The following is a 7500-nucleotide window of genomic DNA, read 5'->3' as shown; positions in this document are numbered from 1 at the left end:
CCCCGGAGTCCAAAATCTTTGGTTTCCCGGAAGCTGCCCGCCGAGCCATTGTAGTAACGTCGGCGGATCGCTAGATGACATATTTACGGTTAGAACTAGGGCGGTATCTAATCGCCTTCGAACCTCTAACTTTCGTTCTTGATTGATGAAAACACCTTTGGCAAATGCTTTCGCTGATGTTCGTCTTGCGACGATCCAAGAATTTCACCTCTAACGTCGCAATACGAATGCCCCCAGTTATCCCTATTAATCATTACCTCGGAGTTCTGAAAACCAACAAAATAGAACCGAGATCATATTCTATTATTCCATGCACGAAATATTCAAGCGGCATTTTGAGCCCGCTTTGAGCACTCTAATTTGTTCAAAGTAAAATTGTCGGCCCACCTCGACACTCACTGAAGAGCACCGCGATAGGATTTTGATATTGAACCGGCTTTTAACGACCGGCTCACCGACGATATGCTCCGCAAACGTGTCAGTATCACCGCGGATGCGGTGCACCGACAGCGCGGCGCACAAATGCAACTACGAGCTTTTTAACCGCAACAATTTTAGTATACGCTATTGGAGCTGGAATTACCGCGGCTGCTGGCACCAGACTTGCCCTCCAATTGTTCCTCGTTAAAATATTTAAAGTGTACTCATTCCGATTACGAGGCCTCGTAAGAGTCCCGTATCGTTATTTTTCGTCACTACCTCCCCGTGCCGGGAGTGGGTAATTTGCGCGCCTGCTGCCTTCCTTGGATGTGGTAGCCGTTTCTCAGGCTCCCTCTCCGGAATCGAACCCTGATTCCCCGTTACCCGTGACAACCATGGTAGTCGCAGAAACTACCATCGAAAGTTGATAAGGCAGACATTTGAAAGATGCGTCGCCGGTACTGGACCATGCGATCGGCAAAAGTTATCCAGATTCATCAAAATTAACGACTTCAGACGCCAGGCCCTCCGTCGATTGGTTTTGATCTAATAAAAGCACTCATTCCATCACTGGTCAGAGTTCTGATTGCATGTATTAGCTCTAGAATTACCACAGTTATCCAAGTAACTGAGTAAGATCTAAGGAACCAAAACTGATATATTGAGCCATTCGCGGTATCGCCTTAATACGGCTTGCACTGAGACATGCATGGCTTAATCTTTGAGACAAGCATATAACTACTGGCAGGATCAACCAGGGAGCTAACTAAAGCTTCCGCTAGAGCCTCAAACGTAACACGACGATGCCGCCGCGACGTTTGCTTCTCTATATACATAATATGCGCGCGGCGTGTTTAAATAGCATGATATGCAACGGCGGCGACCGTCACACGCACACTATTCACACACGCGCGCGCGCGCAAGCGTGGATAAATCTGAACACAGTCCAGTTTAATCGTTGAAAGTATCATCTTAACGAGACACCCCTTAACAATTCCCATTCGCATCAAGCGAAGGAAAAATTTTAATATCGGTCAACTTTTATGACGCAAACGATCAATCTACGCACGGAGAGTGGAAGGATCGAAAATTGCGACCAAGTTTTGGAATATACGTGTTTCACACACACACACGTATAAACATCTGATAAAAGCCCATTGGTACATCACAAACGTGTGCGATGTGAGCATTAAAAATTTTCATACTGCCGTTCAATAGTCGTAGTATATTTTTCACGGTCTGCGCTCCGAGAGTGTATCAAGATGCGTAATATTTATTACACTACACATATAAAATACAATCTACGAAACTGACAATCTATCAAACCGTCGGCAGACGCAATGTTACTACAGCTACTACTACTACACTATCTACTAACCATAAAATACTAAAGATTAAAAACTGTATCGCGCCGTTTGCACAACGCTTTTACAATATCATCTTTGGTCTTTTATTATTTTATAGATCTAACACACTACTCTACAACTCTGTCAGACTCACCACCAAACACCAACCCCACATCAACGCCACACCGACACGCGAACTGCGGCAACGAGGAGAGCGCAGAGCACACGGGCGACGCGGTACAACAGCGACGAAATAATGATACATACACATACGTACACAATCTCTCGCTGCGCACGCGCATCGCCCCCCGTCTTCGCTAGCCTCGCGCACCGATTGTCTCGCATCCCGTCAAAGAAGTTTCTGCTTGTTTAATTTTTCACGTATCACGCACGGCATATGTACATACATACATACATACATACATACATACGCCGCGAGCGACTGACGCGCCTCGTGTTTTCAAGGTCAAGTCAAAAAACTTTGCACGCGTGCAGTTACGGCGTGCAGTCGTCAAAAATAATTCATGATTATAAATTTCGTGGTCCATATTAAATAAATTATAAACAACAACAACAACTTGCGTAAATATCATAACATATTTTTTGGTATAAATTTCATGTATAAAATGTATGTAGCCGTTTTCCTAACAAAAATGTTATTAATATATTAATTAATATTTTATTCAATAAATAGGTTAAAATGAGTGTAACATTCATTAAGAAGAAAATAATCAAATACCATGATCTGGTTCATGACAATACGGAGAGAGATTCGATTCCGAAGCGTGGATATTATTCGGAATTGGTTTCGAACATGATGAAAGAGGATCCTTCTAAAGAAGTGTATGCAAAAAAACGCGTGAAGCTTATGTTACAGGTACTTTTATATTTATATTAATTACTAGCGGTACATAATATTTACGAGCCTATTCAATCTTTCAATTATTATTTCGGTGTTAGATAGCCCATTTATCGAGGAATTATTATTATTACGAAGCGCAGCTAGTTAAGTGATATGTGACAGAATACAGTAGATTCACATGCACTCCAATTATATCATTCATCATTAAAATTGATTTACAGGCAAAAACAGATAAACTAGCGCCAATGTTGGTTTCACTGCCGAAGCCGCAGAAGCCCAAACTGCTTAGCTGCACCACCACCACAGGAAGATGGACTACATATAGAGAAGATGAGAGCATTGTAATATGTTGTATTTATTTATATTATTACTGTTCTTTAGTTGTTAGTGTGCTTTGTTTACCGTTTTTACCTTTTATTTATTCCGTCTTTGCATAGTAAATAACCTTTTACCTTTAAAGTTTGATCGTAATCGAGCAAAAAACTAAGTATTTCTTATATTTAACTTTTATAAAAGGTAGTTCAATCTTTAACGTAAAATTAATTTTCATTATTTTAAGACGGCCGTATTTAATAATCCTGTAATAATTAATAAAAATAGTAGGATCCAACTTCTAAAGCTCGCCGCAATTAAAAGGAAAAACTTTTAACTTAATTATAATATGAAGGAGTTGTATCAATTATTATTATTAGTCTCGATAGAGCGGTAACTCTCGTTAATTTTAAATGGACTGGATTTGGTTAAATAACAAGTTTTTTTATATCAAGGCTTAATAAATAAAAACTTTAGAATATTCATTGTTATATTCTAAAAAAGTAGTGGCTAGATTTTAAGGATTTGTGTTTTATGCTGGTTCAGTAGATTTTCTTTATCTGGAGAAGGTTACGCACAAAACATAACTTACCGTAGCGTATTGAATTAGGGTTTATTACTTTAACAAAAAGTAAAACTTATATTGTATAAGAACGTTCACACAGTAATTGTGAAGTTTAGTACATAGATTATCTAACATTAAATATTACCTTACATTAAATAGAAATAGAAATAGAAAAATTCTTTATTGAAAAAGTTTTAAAATAATAGTTTAAATATGGGTACTTAAATTAAAGTTAAAATTTGGGTAAATTAAAGCCTGTGTTAGTTCAAAACTGTGTTACAGGCTTTAGAATCCCCTCACAATTTTAGTAGATTGGTTGCCTTTTTCAACTTAAGTAATTTTACAATTTCAACAAAAAAGATTGCATGCATGTGTGTGTGTGTGTGTGTGTGTGTTTATTACGTGTGTATAATTAAATAATAAAAATAAATTAATAGTTTCTATTAAATATATGAACGTAATAAATTCTCTTACCTACTTATTTAACATTGCTTATTTTAAAGATAAATAAACAGATTTATTTATTAAAATTACTCATGACGTTATTAGAATGAAAATGTTTTTTCCCCAGCAATTCCCGTTCTAGACGTTTGTACCAAAGTTGCAGTTTCTAAGCATAGTGCTTCCGAAGGAGTTACCAAGGCTGGTCAAAATTGAACGGCTTAGGAGAAAATTCCTTGCTGCTAATATAAAGGTAATGGTAATGATTACATGTTCACAATTTGTGTCGTCTATTAACTAAAATATTTTATCACAATTATTCATAGAAATCAAAATATTTGTTATGATAGAATGTAGAGCCTAGAGGATTATTATAAACTAGCTGTTCCCCGCGATTTCACCCGCATTGCTCTGCTCCTGTTGGTCTTAGCGTGATGATATATAGCCTACTAGCTTTCCGCCCGCGGCTTCGCCCGCGTTTTCAAAGAAAAACCCGTTCCCGTAGGATTTCCGGGATAAAACCTATCCTATGTCCTTTCTCGGGTATCAGAATATCTCTATACCAAATTTCATGCAAATTGGTTCAGTAGTTAAGGCGTGATTGAGTAACAGACAGACAGACAGAGTTACTTTCGCATTTATAATATTAGTATGGATATAGCCTTCCTCGATAAATGGGCTATCTAACACCGAAAGAATTTTTCAAATTGGACCAGTAGTTCCCGAGATTAGCGCGTTCAAACAAACAAACAAACTGATACACAAAAAGCTATAAGAAGCTGAATCAACACAACGACAACAACAAAAGAGGGCGTTAATTTTTGATAGACATAAATTTGAACCTCAATGTAATAATAGTTAGGTTTATGTGTGACGATTTAATATTTAGGTTTGTGTTTAGGTAAGGTTAGGTTAGGTTAGGTTAGGTTAGGTTAGGTTAGGTTAGGTTAGGTAAGGTTAGGTTAGGTTAGCCTAACCTAACCTAACCTAACCTATCCTTTTCCATCTTATAGAAATTTTTCCTGACGTATAGAAATTTTCCTGGCTTATATAAATTTTCCTGGCTTATATAAATTTTCCTGACGTATAGAAATTTCCTGGCGTATGGAAATTTTCCGGACTTAGAAAAATTTTCACAACCTAACCTAACCTAACCTAACCTAACCTAACCTAACCTAACCTAACCTATCCTTTTCCACCTTATAGAAATTTTTCCTGACGTATAGAAATTTTCCTGGCTTATATAAATTTTCCTGACGTATAGAAATTTTCCTGGCGTATGGAAATTTTCCGGACTTAGAAAAATTTTCCTAACCTAACCTAACCTAACCTAACTTAACCTAACCTAACCTAACCTATCCTTTTCCATCTTATAGAAATTTTTCCTGACGTATAGAAATTTTCCTGGCTTATATAAATTTTCCTGGCTTATATAAATTTTCCTGACGTATAGAAATTTCCTGGCGTATGGAAATTTTCCGGACTTAGAAAAATATTCCTAACCTAACCTAACCTAACCTAACCTAACCTAACCTATCCTTTTCCACCTTATAGAAATTTTTCCTGACGTATAGAAATTTTCCTGGCTTATATAAATTTTCCTGACGTATAGAAATTTTCCTGGCGTATGGAAATTTTCCGGACTTAGAAAAATTTTCCTAACCTAACCTAACCTAACCTAACTTAACCTAACCTAACCTATCCTTTTCCATCTTATAGAAATTTTTCCTGACGTATAGAAATTTTCCTGGCTTATAGAAATTTTCCTGGCTTATATAAATTTTCCTGGCTTATATAAATTTTCCTGACGTATAGAAATTTCCTGGCGTATGGAAATTTTCCGGACTTAGAAAAATATTCCTAACCTAACCTAACCTAACCTAACCTATCCTTTTCCACCTTATAGAAATTTTTCCTGACGTATAGAAATTTTCCTGGCGTATGGAAATTTTCCGGACTTAGAAAAATTTTCCTAACCTAACCTAACCTAACCTAACCTATCCTTTTCCACCTTATAGAAATTTTTCCTGACGTATAGCAATTTTCCTGGCGTATGGAAATTTTCCGGACTTAGAAAAATTTTCCTAACCTTACCTAACCCAACCTAACCTAACCTAACCTAACCTATCCTTTTCCACCTTATAGAAATTTTTCCTGACGTATAGAAATTTTCCTGGCTTATATAAATTTTCATGACGTATAGAAATTTTCCTGGCGTATGGAAATTTTCCGGACTGAGAAAATAAACTTATAGAAATTTTTGCTGACGTATAGAAATTTTCCTGGCGTATGGAAATTTTCCGGACTTAGAAAAATTTTCCTAACCTAACCTAACCTAACCTAACCTATCGGCGGAAAATGCGGAAAATGCGTGGAAATGTCCGGAAAAGGCGGGAAAATGCCTGGAAAATCCCTGGAATATGCCTGGGTAATGCCTGGAAAATATCCGGAAAATGCGTGAAAATGTCCGAAAAAAGCGTGGGAAAATGCCCGGAAAACGAAAAATAGGTCGTCTTAACCTGTAACCCTGTATATATGGGTAAAAGTGGGAATGAATATAAAAGAATGTTGTCTGTTATACCCGAGTGATATATCAAATGAAAATAGACGACCTGTCAGAAACAAATAGTCAAATTTTATCAAAATCGGTTCATCCATTTATTTGATATAGGGGTAAAAGTAGGAATAAATAATTGGTTAAGGATTAATGCTGTATTGGCTAAAATCGCATCGAAAATAAACCATTATTTGTCGTAAAAAGTAAATGTGTGTGACGATTTAATATTATGTAGTTAGGTTTGTGCTTATACCCGGCGCGGCCTAAGATGATCCCTATGACAGTTCGTCTTAGTGATTGCTCGTATGATGGATCGTGTCGATACTTTACTATTTTATAGGCTAAGGCGTGGTTTGCATTCAGCCACGTCGGTAAACATGTTTTACAAATATTATAAAATGAATTTTTAACGTCTATTATGTAAACGAAACGGTAAGTAAAACGAAAGTTTTCCAAAACATAAAAATGCACCTTATCATTTTCTCGTAATCTTTAACCCGTTTAACACAGTGTATATTATTTTATCATGAAAATGGAATCCCCCATTTAATTTTTCTAAAAAACTTATATTATCATAGGTAAGTAAATTAACGCGAACGGTAATTAATTAATTAATTATGCTGCGATCTTCTGTTCCATTCAATAGAGAATGAACTATAGCTTAAGCATGGAAAAATTTGTGAACTCGTTTCCATTATCGAAATTTGTTTATCGATACTTTCCGCACTAGTCGATAAATGCCAACGATGTAAGTTTTGAAGGACGTAAACGTAAAGTCAGATTGATATAATTTCTCGTAAATGTTAAGAATTGTTATAATTCCAACGGAATATCATTATAATGGCATAAAGCTACGTAAAAATTAATAAATGCCATTTTTAGACGCCTCCAATACGTTTCTAATTTAATGGTGACGCCATTACAAGTTTGTCTCTTGAGAATAACTGTCAGTGTCATAGGGATCATCTTAGGCCGCGCCGGGTATAGGTTAGGTTAG

General features: G+C 36.5%; 1 non-coding gene across 1 annotated transcript in view; it reads right to left on the bottom strand.

Moving 5' to 3' along the window:
* LOC149485643 (small subunit ribosomal RNA) overlaps window positions 1–1181 on the bottom strand; it is a 1905-nt gene extending 724 nt beyond the window's left edge. Inside the window, exon 1 of the ribosomal RNA XR_016316115.1 lies at window positions 1–1181. This exon is cut by the window's left edge and continues 724 nt beyond it. This is a non-coding gene — a ribosomal RNA (small subunit ribosomal RNA).
* Window positions 1182–7500: the final 6319 nt, after the last annotated feature.

This window comes from Colias philodice, chromosome 9 (genome assembly GCF_061535455.1).
Source record: "Colias philodice isolate Cphi_HAF_F1 chromosome 9, ilColPhil1 Martin Lab GWU primary, whole genome shotgun sequence".
NCBI lineage: Eukaryota > Metazoa > Arthropoda > Insecta > Lepidoptera > Pieridae > Colias > Colias philodice.
Note: the sequence above shows the minus strand (reverse complement) of the source record. Positions and strands in the feature narration are given on the sequence as shown.